Genomic DNA, 13,258 nt, shown 5'->3' with positions numbered 1-13,258 from the left:
TGAAAAATTAATGGTGATTCTATTGACTAAAATATATATAGTAAATGTAAGTGTTTTTAATATTTTCTTTTCTTTGGGTCAAAGCCTATATTAAAAGACGGGGCGGGGAAAGACAAAAAAAACGGTAATTACCAAATAGACAGAGAAATTATAGAGGAGAACTATGTATAGTTCTAATCATGTCTTTGAATATTGCATTATTGTTCTTACTTATACATTTCTTGTCACTGATGCTTGGATGGCAGTGCCTAACGGCAGCAGAATGGTTAACTCGTATTGCATAATATATCACTAGACGATAGTTTTACAAGTTAAATCAAGGAACACAGTTCATCTGTGCTGTTTTCTTGATCGTTCTCTTTCATTTCCTTTCAAAAGGCAGCTGTAGCTGTAGAAAATCATGCACAGCGGACTCAACCTTTATTGTTCTAGTCAGCCATTACTTGCACAGATATTCCCATTGATTTTAATGGAATACTTGTGTGAAGAAAGTTTGCAGGATCGGCCCAACTATTCCCATAGTAACATCATTCCTTAGCATACTAACTGTTAGATTTATTATTTGTTTATTTTACTATCTATAGTAAGCCAAAAGTGTCCAGTTAATTTTACGAGCACATAAAAGACAAGCCTCCTGTCTTGAAAATTTGCCGTCAATTCACTGTGAAAGCAAAACAACATGAAGTAAACTCTTTCCTATCAGTCAGCCACGGGACTGGAAGACTGATGGATATTCAAATATTCTGGATTATAGAGAGGTGTACCTAGAAATGCATAACACTAAGGGAAAAAAATATTAGCTATAAAAGAAACACGAACAAATGTATGCAGAGTACTTTGTTCACCAACAACCGCAATATTGCACACTGTAAACTTATACTCTGTTGTATTTATTTGTATTTACTTTCACTAGGCTGTACTTAATGGAAAACATAGCTAAAATGCCAGTTATCTGAGAGCTCCAGATTATAGAATGCTGGATATGGAAGAGCTTACTGTATCTGAAATACCAACTTTCTGTCTGAAGAGACAGTTAATGGCAGGGAAATAATTATGGTATAAGAGAAACTGCCTGTGCTAAAAATGCACAAGATAGTAAATGCTGCTCCTTTCATCACAGCAGTGCACTTTCAAAAAAAAGACCAAACAGAGACAAGTACTCACGTTTCTAGATAGTCTGTGAAGCTCTTTTCTGTGCAGCTTTCTACTTCATAAACCTTACCTACCCACTGATGCTTTGCTCTTCTTTGACAGGCTGGTTAATCTACCAGGCAGGGTGGAATGTGTGGTCTTGCACTTGCTGCTCTCTTATGTTTTCTAGAGGCCAACAGCTCAGGCTGTTTCTATGACAACCAGGAGGGCAGCCCAGGCCTACCCATTTCATTAATAACACAGCAGGATAAGTACCTGTCTTTATTAGCTCTGTCCATACTCCTGATTGGCAGCACTGTATTTATCTTGAAAGTGTGTCCCCCATCACACGTGAGAGGTGTCATGCCATGGTTGTAATATACAAAAGCAAACACAGAGCCCTGAACTTTAATTGCCTCAAGTTAACAAAACAGATGTTGCTCATCAGGCATGTTCTCACTGAACAGCTAGTTTACTTTTAAATATTTTGGACCAAGTAAAACTGTCCCAGAGCAGCTGCTTTGGGAGAATGGCAAGAAAGAGCTCACTTCTCTGCCCCATGCAGTCTGCTAATGCTGGGATGGCAGCTCTCAGGGGAGAGCACTGGATACTTTTAGTATAGGTGAGGTACGTACAACTTCCAATGCTGCTGTGATAGCGCCACTGTGTTTAACCTGGGTGGAAATCCCAAAGACCCTCTCAATGCTTCTGCTGCTTTCTCCTGTCTTGGACTAGGCTCTGTTGGTTTGAACTGGAAAGCCACTCCAAGAAAGTCAGCACCCAAAACTCATTGCCCCTTTCCAAGACCTAGTTGACCTGCTGAAATCAGTAGGAACAAAGTGCAAATTTTCCCTAAGATACCCAAGCAGAATGCGTCCAACAAGCACTTCTCAGCTGCGGCAGCTGTTTGCACCTGAGCTGATTTTCCAAGTAGCAGTACAGACCTATATCATACAGTCAGTGTCATTTTTATTCACATAGGACCCAAACCTGCAAACATGTATTATTGAAGGGGAGGGCTCACCCCCCCGGGGTAGTCAGTCGGAGTAGTAGCATGGGTTAGAAAGACTACACATGTATCAGCAGAGCTCGTTGTCACAAGGATGCACGCTCAAAGCAATCCCCATAACAACAGAGCAAGAGGCAAAAATTCTCTGGCTGGGCATTAGCAAAGGATAAGTAGTAGAGGTATTAGGGTACAAAGGAGAAGATTTAAAAACAAAGGGTCTAATCTTTCCAATGCTTATTTGGGCAAAACGCTTTTGTGAAATGGTAGGATTGTTACTTGAGTAAGGTCAGTATCTGAGTCAGTCAGGGACAGGTGTGGTACTAAGTTTTTTTCCCTTATGATCTGCATTGCCAACAGTAGTTGTGCAAGTAAAATGAATACAAATTAATTAGTAGAGATTCACACGCCAGAGAGGAGAGCCACAGTTCTGCTAGTGGGGGAGAAAGTCTGGATGTAGAGAGAACCTCACATTTTGGCACAGAGTCAGAGGGTCTCCTATGCATAATTCATGGAGCAGCCTCAGTGGAAGTTTTAAAGGCCCTCGCCTACATCTTCTAAATGCTGCCACAAGTTTGCTTCTCTGAGGAGAAAATGCAGCAGAGCTGCAGAAGAGAAGAAGAAAATACCTTTTCCCGCTTCTGTACCTTCTAATATGGAAGGCAGACATACGGTTTTTAAACTCTATGCATTTGAAAGGGACACCCTAAACTTCCTTTTTAAAAAAACGAGTTTAAAACAGTGTCAGATATAAACATCTTCCAAAGAATCTCTTTCCCAACTTTTATGTTTACACTCATTTCCCGTTTTCTCAAATGTTTTCCTCTACTCTGCTGTGAAAGACCCACCCACACACATACTACAGGGGAAATGGACAGCAGGTCAGGCAGTGAAACTGACACAAAGTGCTATCCAATACACAAAGTAAACAAACCGAAATATCCAGGGCAATTTTTTTCCAGTAATCTTTTTCAGCTCTAATTTTAGGCTTTATCTACACAGAGGTAGTACTAGTTTTAAATCAGTTATTAAAGTTATTCCATCTTTATGTCTCCGCACCATACAGCAGTCTGGTCATTTTGGTCTTTGTGCGAGCACTGTTTCATCTCAGACACCCTCCTGCCCCTCCACACTCATGCAAGCAACCAGATGCAGAGCTAGCTTTTTAGATAATATTGACTTCTCCTCCTCCACAATGAGAGCATTGTTAGTCAGGAGGACACGTTCTAGTAGGTAAATGTCAGTTCATTTAGTACAGCACCATTATTCCAGATATTTGGTTCAAGATACTGTTTGCTTAACTCACTGCGTTGCCTATGGCTGGCCTTTGAAATGGTAATCGTCAAGCCATAACATTCAGATGTAGTCACAAAACAAGGTATCAGTATTTTCAGGTCTTGCTTTGAGTGGGCTAAAAATGCCACACAAATGAGATGCATGTAAAAGTTTCCCTGAGCAGAATGTTTGTTTTCCCAGGCACAGATCTCACCCGCAAGATGCTTCTTCTGAAGTTTCTGTAGTGTATGTTAATGTCCAAATTACATAACTATTTAACATACAATAGTGCCATCTAGTGGCATACTATACCTCAGTTTATAAATGACTTATGCACAACTATCAATGGCTGTTGGCAAATTGGCTTTTGAAGAAGAAGAGATTGCCTCATATGGAGAAATGTAGATTATTAAGAGGTTACAGAAAACATTTATCTTACCAATTACTATTTTAATTATGTATATTACAGTACCAACCAGTGCCCCCAAACAAAAAAAGGGGCCTGTTCTGCAAGACACTGCCCAGTCACAAGAGTGAGAGACAGTCCTGGCCTCAAAAAGTGTGCAAACTAAACAGGAAGATCAGATAGCAGGAAGGAAACAGACTCAGAATGAAAAAGTCATGGAGCAGGTTAGGGTAGGTCTACACAGCAGAGTTATTTTGAAATAACTATCCGAGGGTCTACACAATGCAACTGCTATTTTGAAATAATTTTGAAATAGTGGTTGGCTTATTTCAAAATTGGCAAACCTCATTCTACAAGGAATAGTGCCTATTTTGCAATAGCCGTTTCAAAATTAGGTGCTGTTAAGACAGGGAATAGAGCCTATTTCAAACTAAGCCATGGTGCGTCCAATGGCTCTATTTCGAACAGGCTCTATGGCTGCGTCTACACTACGGTTCCCTTTCTTAAGGGGAATGCAAATGAGGCAACTTGAAAATGCAAATGAAGTGCTGACTTACAAATCTCACGCTTCATTTGCATAACCTCGCGTGATCTCGCTTCCAAAAGAGACTGCTTTTTGACACAAAACCAGCAGTGTAGATGGGGTTCTTTTGGGGGAAAAAAAACCCCAACTGATTTTGAAATCCCCCTTAGTCCTAATTTTTTTCAGGAAGAAGGGTCCTTTTGAACACCAGGTTTCTGTTTGAAAGAACCTCGTCTACACTGCTGTTCTTGTGTCAAAAAGCAGTCTCTTTTGGAAGCGAGATTGCACGAGGTTATGCAAATGAAGTGCAAGATTTGTAAATCAGCACTTCATTTGCATTTTCACTTAGCTTCACTTGCATTCCCCTTTTGAAGGGGGACTGTAGTGTAGATGCAGCCGTAGAGCCTGTTTGAAATAGAGCCATGGCACCCACTCTGGCTTAGTTTGAAATAAGCTCTCTTCCCTGTCTTAACAGCACCAATTTTGAAATAGCTATTTCAAAATAGACTCTGTATTTTGAAATAGTTAAGTGCTATATTGAACTGTATGTTTGTGTCTCTCCGAGTTATTTTGAAATAAGTTATTCAGGCTCTTCCAGAATGGCTCGTTTCGAAGTAAGGCTGCTGTGTAGACACCCTCAGGGTAAGATAGAAATAGAACCTGGGCCCCCTCACTTACAGGCCAGTGTCACTTGACCACGATGCCTCTCAACTCTGAGCATGTTCTTGTACTTTGTAGCATTGCTGCCCATTGTGGCAGGGCCAGGGGGAAGGAAACCCAAACAAGCAGAAGGGCCTAAGGGCAATCCAAGGCAGCTGGGTGGGAGATGGCTCAGCCTAATTAAAGCCAGCTGGCCCCAATGAGTGGACTAATGAGAGGCCTCTAAAACCCTCCACAGTGGGTGGGGGGGCATGAGGAGTGAGTGAGAGGTGAGCAGAGAGATGCAAGGAGACAGGAACAGTGAGAGAGAACAGGCTCGAGAGGAGCAGAGCAGAGCAGAGCAGAGCAGAGCAGAGCAGCGCAGCAGGAACACCAGAGATCACAGAGGGAGCAGGGGAGCTTCTACAGATCAAGAGTGGGGACCTGTGGTTGCTACAGCCTGGAGAGGGTACTGGGGGAGTTGTCTGGGGAAGTGGCTGAGGGAGGAGAGCTGCTGTGCAAAGGGCTAAGAAGGGAGCCAGCTCCTCCCACTGGCAGCTGCACAGGGTCCCTGGGCTGGAACCTGGCATGAGTGGGCAGGGGCTGGGTTCACCCCAGGCCACCCCTTGTCCCAGTGAGGGCAATGGAGCCCTTAAGTGATCCTAATGGACTGACCAGAGAACAGAGGCCCAGGAATTGGACTGACTTTGTTGTACCATATACTGAAGATATTGTACATACAATAGGAAAAGGGATAATTTTCAGACTGTTTTAAGGAGTTGAACAACATGGGCCTGATCCTATGAACCCTTAATTACGTGAGTAGTCCTTAAATCAGTGGGACTGATGTCAGAGTTAATTCTCAGTTAATGTTATCTGAGCTGGCACTTGAACTTTACCAGTGCAGTTTTACTGTTTGACTTTGTCAGGATTAGGGCTGGGGGCAAAAATGTGAAGGAATTGGCTTATGTTTATTGGGTATTGGTGACAATTGCTTTGAAAATTTTTGAGAACAGTCAGTTGCTTGATATCTAGGTACATTTAGGGAGATAGAGATGCCTAATGGTTAGGGCACTAGCAAAAAAACTTGAGGCCTATGTACAAGCCCCTGCTGTGCCATGCATGTTCTGTCTCCTTGAGAAAGTTCCTTTGTCTATGTCTACATTAGAAATAGCAGTTGACTGCTGATGTGCAGTTTTAGCTGCACTAATAGTGCAGCTAAAATTGACCTATTAGTGGTCAACTACTAGGGCTGCCCTCACAGATGAAGGGTGACAGGACTGTTTCTCCCATCGATCTTCCTTAATCCCCACTGTTCACAAGGAATTCCGGGGCCAACATTGACCCCCAAATGCACCATTTCATGCCTGCATGAAACAAAGCCACAGAAATTAACCCTGAGCGGGTTGCTCTTCTGCGGTAGTGTGCAAACAGGCTTAGTCACTCTCTGCCTCAGTTCCCCATCTGTAAAATGGGATTACAAGCAGTGCCTGCCTCACAGAACATTGTGGGGCTAAAACACACTGAAGTGTGTGATGGGTCCCATATCCCTTTGGCAAAAATTGGTTGCATGTGTTGAGATCATATATAATAGGTGTTTTTTCTTATTAACTTATGGGGTTTGTGAAATCTCACTGTATTTGTATATAAATGACCAGATTTTGAATACACTTAACTCTAAGTAACATCCAGTGAAAACAACAGCCACTGTTAGAGGCTGAGCCCTTTAAATATTCTGGCCAGTGATGTTTACGAACACTGTGCCTATGTTTTGTGCCAGAACTAGACACACTCCTCCACTTTTTCCCCAAGCAGAAGGCTCTGGAGTGCCCATTGGAGTCAAACACAACAATTGTGTCAAAGCAAATGCCAGGCTATAGGGGAAAGCCCCATTAGAGGGACACTGGAAGTAAAGGGACTATGCCTTTTATAAACTCCCAGGAATACACAGACTCCCCTGGGCTATAAAACAGTCCCAATATACAGGGAAACTATGCTGTAGTTTACAAAGAGGTGTGGCAGCGTGTGGGCTTTCCCAGCAGCCCACAGAACTCCAGAAGGCATTCTGTCTGCCAGTGCTTCCCTCCTTTAGGGTAGAACTAAGCCTTTTGTGAAATCTCACTTATGCATGGGATATCTAAATCTTTCATATACAGACCACAATTGTCTTTGGTTGTGCAAAGATGCTGAGCCTCAGAAGAGGAGGAAAGTGCGTGTGCCACTTGGAAAAGTTTGCTAAACTGCTATGCCAGAAAATGAAATGATGTGAGCACTCAATTAGAGGATTAATGACAGGCAGGGGATTTCCCATGCCATGGGAAGAATTTACTTCTAGGTAAACAAAACACAGCTGTGAGTGAGAGTTCTAGGGATGGGTGTTGGAAGAGAATGGGGTAGCAATCGAGATTTTTCTTTTGCAAGGTGTTTGTTGCTTGGCTGTTATTTTATTACATCACACTATTTTATTGCCGGGGGGTGGTGTGTTTTGGTTTTTGTTTTGTCAGTGTATGTGCACCTTACATACTTGTTCTGAAACAAGTAAAAACAAAGTGAACAAACATTGATCTGAAGAAATGGGTTTGTTCCACGAAAGCTCATCACCTAATAAACTATTTTGTTAGTCTTTAAAGTTCTACCTGAATGCTTTTTTGTTTTGATAGAATGCAGACTAACAAGGCTATCTCTCTGTCCCTGAAAAAACATTGACACTTAAAAATATTTTCTCTCGAACCCATATATTGGTGTAACTTTAATTGCAAAGTACCCCATACAATAAATACACATCAACAGATATGTATGTAGTCTAAGTGGATTTGATCTGTTCTTAGTTAATGTATGTTTAAATAAAGACCAGATAACATAAAAATATGTATTACCTCTTGAATCATACACTATTCTTGCACTTCATTCTGTGCACTATATCAAGTCATTGTCAGCTCTCAAAGCAGGGATTGTGCCTACTTCTATTATGGGTTCTGTCCAGGAGGCTCAGTCATGGGTTGTGGGGCTGCTTGTGTTGGGGGATGCACAAGCGCTCAGAGTGGCAGTCCTTGCTCTGGCAAGTTGATAATCACGTGGGAACAGTGCATTGAGGATGCTAATGGAAACAATAATAAATGGGTCAACTTATTAATTAGAGAAGAATTGAGTCTAAACAAACCAGAGTAGATAATTTTGTAAAGCTTTTAAAATACAAGCCTAGGCATGGACAATAAGAGATCTTCATTATATCACTGAACAATCATCAAATATGGGAATAAGCAAAGTAATTCTTTCAAAACATTATTTATTTCAGCATTCCACACCTTCAGGGGAGTTGCAGCATCAGTAGCTTTAATTTCTGAAGGTCACCAGGAGAGCTGTAATGATCACAGTTTTATCTCTAGAGGGTGCTGTTTGCCTTGATTTCTCTCTGAAATTTGACATTGATTAATGGGACCTGTAGTCAGTACCATTTCCTTAAATTTTATAGCAGGAAAAGAAAAAAGAGATGGTATTACAAATGTGCTTCATTTCCCCAAGATACTCATCAGAAAATAAATGAAGCTTCAAGATTTGTTGTGAAACAATAGTTTAAATGACATACTCCCTATAAAAATACAGATCCCAGCAGGTGCAAATCAGGATAGCATAATTGATTTCAGAGCAGCTGGACCAATCTACAGGAGCTAAGAAGTTGGTCCATTTTATTTAATAAGCAAAAAATTTTGTAATATACCCAGCACTGTGCACCTTCACAAAGAAGAAGAGCGCATAGGGAACCTCCCTTTTTTGCCTACCCATGCAGGAGATGGGCCCAGCTTGACAGTTGTGGGCTCCTGAGCACAGAGACTAAAAGGCAGATTCTGCACTCTGGTTGCTTTGTGCTACACCACTGGCGCAAAGCAGCCCTAAAGCCACCATAGCTAGCCCTGGCAACATCTCCCCACTGCAAGGGGTATCATTCAGCCTTAGAGATTGGGATGTGGGTGCTTACACATGTGAGTGCAGTCATGCCTCATGGTTAGACGAGTCAGTGGCCAGGAATAGGAGCCCCCAATGTCAGAGCCAAGGGACTGAGCTGGATTACCTAAAGTGAAGCAAGGCTGGAAACAAGCAAGTACTAGCATAGTCTTCAGCAAATGCTTTGAGCATCCACCAAACTGCTGCTGCTTGGCTTAAGAGCTGGTCTGCCTGCTGAGGCTTCCCACCCCTAAAATGGTAGCCAGCCCTGCAGCCTGCTGCCAGCCAGCTGTGCTTGTCCGGTGGCCTGGAAACTGGCCGTGCTGCAGGCCCTGATTCCTGACATTCAGTAGCGCAGTCAGTTCCTATGCTGCCCTCTGTCCTGCCCACTAAAAGAGTGGGTGCACGGCAGGGAAAAGGAGGGAAAATGGGTGGGGAGTCCCTGTGCCCTTGGGTTGCCATGTTAGCCCTCTTGGCAGCTGGTGCTACCCACAGAAGCCCTGAAACTGATCCAGTTTGTTCTGGAGGACTGGCCTTGTGTGTAGCTGGTCATCAGTAATGAGCAGGGGGCACCATGGTGGTTAAACTAGCTTTGAACCTTGCCCCCTCAGTAACACTTTGGGCTCCTAGGCCATAGCTCAGGATGTTGGGCCTATGTGAGGCTCACTTGGGTCTCTGCCAGCGCCAGAGTGGACAGGGACGAAAGGCAGGGCCAGGGTCTCACACCTGTACTAAGAGAACCGGCCACGTGTACAAGGGCATGGACACTGCTCCCTGGGGTAGCAGCTGTGTTGCCATTGCATTCCCCTAGAGCTTTAGGTCTGATCCAACAAGGAGGGGCTCGGGGCAATTAACTCATACGGGCTCAGGGGCTTTCAGCCCTTGGCGGGATTGGGCTCTCTAGGAGGCATTGTGTCCACTTCAGGTCTAATGCCTTTTGGTGTTCCTGAGACAGTCCCCCACACCATATTGCTCAGGTAAGAACCTAGAGCTGGAGCCCCCTTGCTGTTTTCCACGAGTGCCCCAGCCTTTGGAATTCACTCCTCTTGCCTGGTTCCAAGAGCCTTAGTTTGTTGAACCTCAGGGCACAACGCAAAGCTCTGCCTCTCCGGCCCGGCTTGTGAGAGGGGAGAGATTTGTGAGGCTAATGATGGCTTATTACTTTGGTTCCTTTTTGGCTGTGGTCAAGGTGCTGTTGCCTAGGGAATGACAGAGAATCTGTTTATTTAGCTGTATAACTGAACAGCATAAATAGGTTACGCATAGTACATAGGAAAAGCGGAGGTCTTTTCCCATTTAAAATATACACATCTGGGATTCATCAAATTGATCTCTCTCTTCTGTTCCTATCACAAACCAAGACATTACCAAGTGAAAAAGGTAAAGATCCTCACTAAACAATATAGATACCTGGGACAGCACAGCACAGACTTTAAAGACCCTGCTTCCTAGAACAATTAGTTCCAGAGTTGCTGTGGGATCTAGGTAACATGAGGCAAGTCTGATCATAATCAGGAACTCAATGGCAGCATCCTTAACATGACTCCTTATTGCCTTGCAGGAAGGAGATACATACATTAAACTGGCATTTTTTTTACCTTTTATTTAAAACCCATGAACATTTAGTTAGGTCCAGTCCTTCCCCTGCTGAAATCAATAGATGGACTGCCATCCGCTTAGTGAGAATGCACCTGTCCCAGGCAGCAAGGTCAGGCTTTGCAGAATAACTGCAATCATCTACAGGCCCAGCAGCGACCCCAGGGACTGCTGAGTGTGCACCTGAAGCTGGATGGCTAGGGTGGGTGCACTGAATTATTGCCCAGGGCGATTGCAAGTTGCAGCAGCGCACATGGCGTAGACGAGAGCTCTAGAGCTCAGATGTGTTAATTCGTTGGCACAAATATTCTCTGTTAGCCTGGAGAGGAAGAATCTCAGTTTTTCCGAAGTGACAACACACCAGTAAAAAAAACTAGAAAGGGTATTTTGTTTAACCCTAAGCACATGAAAAAACTTTATACAGGACCTCTAGTACGGCACTATCTCATCTGGCAACATCCTTAATCCAGCATGATTTTAGTTAGCCAAACAACCACTTATCATGGGTGTGGCCGAGTTTCCTGTGGTCCCGTAAAGTTTGCTTGCAGCCACCAGTCCTGGCTCTCAGTGTTCTGTGCTGTTGTTTGGCTATAATTTACCCCTAAATGTCTTCTAAGAGCCCACTAAGCAGTGCACGTGTTGGTAATGTGCTAGACAATACTGACCTCCTGTGGTTCAGCAAATTCTCTCATTCAGCTCTGGTCAGGTCCTGAGGGTGCCAGAGTAGAGATTCAACCTATATTTAATTGCATGGATATGTAACTGTATGGCCAGTACTATGCCATTGTTCAGGAAGGGTCTCTTACTTGGCGGGGGGAATTTTGGTCAGCAGAAAATTGCTATCTAACTGGGATTTCAGCCAGGCGGGACACTAGATTTAACTTCACCTGCTTTTGTGAGAAGTGCCAGATAACGTTTAGCGTTTCCAGTTTGACAGGTCCTCAGCGCTATGCAGATGACACTGGAGACATCCAGCATCAACATCTTGCTGTTCCCCTTCATCTCAGGGGTGCAGAGAAGATCTTCTCCTGCAGAAAGTTTGATTTTTTAAAACTGCAACCAGTACCTGCTGGGAAGAGGTTTGCTGTAGTACTGCTGCATATACCAATACTTCCCATCAAAGCTTCTTTTTATGACATGACAGATCTAACTGACACAATCAGGTGCAGGCCTGCTTAGAGGTCCAGAGAGCCCCGGGTCACTTCCTGCTTTTGAAGCCCCCCTTGCCCAAATAAAAAATGATACCACATGAAAACAAAATGAGCCACCTAACAAAAGTGAGACATAATTTGAGCACTTCATTTAACAAATACTTGTATAGGCTTTTTCTGTGCAAATGTGCTAATTATTGAGGAAAAATCTAGCACTGAGGCCCCTTTTGAGCTTGAAGCATAGACCAAATGGCTGTATTGGCCCCACCTCTGATTGGTCCTGGTCAGCGGAAAGCTCTTATTCAGTTCCACTGGAAATGAGAGACATACAGAATTTCTCACCTACAGGAAAACAAAGCACAGCTAGACATAGACAATGGATGTGGCATCTTCTGAATCACCAAGAGAGTTTCCATCAGGCAGTATTCACATCCATAAGTATTCAAAAGTCCTGAATCATGTTTAAAACATTTTTGAGAATGACTTAAAAATCATGAGTTATTTAAAACAATAAATGTAGGGCGCTTTTTTTGCGCCTTCTGGTATCTGACCTTCGGGATACAGCAGCATCATGACTTCAAGCTATTCGCTGCACCCATAAGTGAAAATTGAGGACTTATCTATACTTGAAACATTGGAGTGGAAATGCAGGTGTGGTGTTGTAGTGCCTTAGTGTGTATGCTACTGGCAGCAACAGAAGGGATTCACTTTGGCATAAGTAATCCACCTGCCCAAGAGGCAATAGTTAAGTCGACAAAAGGATTTTTCCACAGAAATCCACAGGGGGTCAGACTAGATCAAGCATGTCCAACCTGCAGCCCGCGGGCCGCATGCGGCCCTGGACAGCTAGTAATGCAGCCCCACAAGATCATAAACTTTTAACATTATTATGTGATTTATGTACATTAACTATATTACATATTTTATATGTGGCCCAAGACAATTCCTCTTCACTCAATGAGGCACAGGCAAGCCAAAAGGTTGGACGCCCATGGACTAGATGATTACGATAAGCTTTTCTGATCTTAAAGTATGTGAATCAATGTATGCGGTGGGAGAACAGAGGGAAATCATCTCTATACTCCAACTTACTACTCCCATATTTATACATCCCAGGATTATTGCTTTTTGCCACAGCATGTCATTAGGGGTTCCCATTCAGTTGCTTTTCCACTATGACTCCTAAACCCTTTCCAGGGTCCTGACTTTCCAGGGCTGGGTCTACACAGCACAGTTATTTTTAAATAAACAGTTATCTCAAAATTAATTTTGGCACCACCCAAACAATGCACACACTTTTCTGAAATAAAATCGAAATAGTGCGTGCGTTATTTCGATTCCGGTAAACCTCATGCTACTAGACCTGGAATGGTGTTATTTCAAAATAAGCCATAATGGGCTCCAATGGCACTATTTTGAAATAGTGCTATGGTCCCAGAAATTCTGTTTCAAACCTCATGTTGTGTGGGGATGCGTTATTTCAAAATACGATATTGCGAAATAGCTATTTCAAAATATCTTGTTTCAGAACAGAGCTGCTTTGTAGAATACCTACAGGATGGAATCCTGGGCTACGGCCTGTATCCCTT

The 13,258-nt window shown here is 43.2% G+C and overlaps 1 protein-coding gene across 2 annotated transcripts in view; it reads right to left on the bottom strand.

Moving 5' to 3' along the window:
* EPCIP (exosomal polycystin 1 interacting protein) overlaps window positions 1-1,217 on the bottom strand; it is a 39,209-nt gene extending 37,992 nt beyond the window's left edge. The window contains exon 1 of one of the 2 annotated variants that reach the window (XM_074983446.1): window positions 1,165-1,217. The gene's annotated coding sequence lies outside the window, so the exon portion shown is untranslated. The remainder of the gene's footprint in view (window positions 1-1,164) is intronic. The other variant, XM_074983445.1, reaches the window with a different exon arrangement.
* Window positions 1,218-13,258: the final 12,041 nt, after the last annotated feature.

The sequence above is a fragment of the Carettochelys insculpta genome, chromosome 1 (genome assembly GCF_033958435.1).
Source record: "Carettochelys insculpta isolate YL-2023 chromosome 1, ASM3395843v1, whole genome shotgun sequence".
Taxonomy (NCBI): Eukaryota; Metazoa; Chordata; order Testudines; family Carettochelyidae; genus Carettochelys; species Carettochelys insculpta.
The sequence above is the reverse complement of the archived record's forward strand: the minus strand, read 5'-3'. Positions and strand labels throughout refer to the sequence as shown.